Here is a 519-nt window from a genome sequence, read left to right as displayed (position 1 = left end):
GATGATGGGCTCAAGTATAGCAGGGATTGTGGGGCTGGCGCGGGATCAGGCATTGTTTCGTTCTGCTGTGCATGGGGTCGCTATGAGTCGGAAACGACTCCACGGCTCTTAACAACAACAACAGTATTTGCTTTATATTCATTGTGTTTTTGAGGTAGCCTGGTAGTGCAGTGGTAAAGTAATTGGTTGCTAACTGAAAGGTCTGAGTTGGAACCCACTGGGTGTTCTGTCAAGAAAGGTATGGCAATCTTCTTCCATAAAGATTCATAGCCTTGGAAACCCTGTGGAGCAGTTCTATTCTGTCCTGGAACATTACATGAGTGAAAATCCTCTTGGCAACAATGGGTAATTGAGGTCTATAATGATTACATTCATGATGAACATTACAGAACTTTAAGTTAGTGATGCTGTTATAGAAATCAAGACTACTTTACTTCTCAAACTAATGTTTTATTTCTTTGTTTCTTTGCTTTTTGGTTTTGTTTTTGCCTGCTTCTGCTCTTTGAACACCATAGTTTT

This window comes from Orycteropus afer, unplaced genomic scaffold (genome assembly GCF_000298275.1).
Source record: "Orycteropus afer afer isolate SDZICR_OR568_19922 unplaced genomic scaffold, OryAfe1.0 scaffold00819, whole genome shotgun sequence".
NCBI lineage: Eukaryota > Metazoa > Chordata > Mammalia > Tubulidentata > Orycteropodidae > Orycteropus > Orycteropus afer.
Note: the sequence above shows the minus strand (reverse complement) of the source record.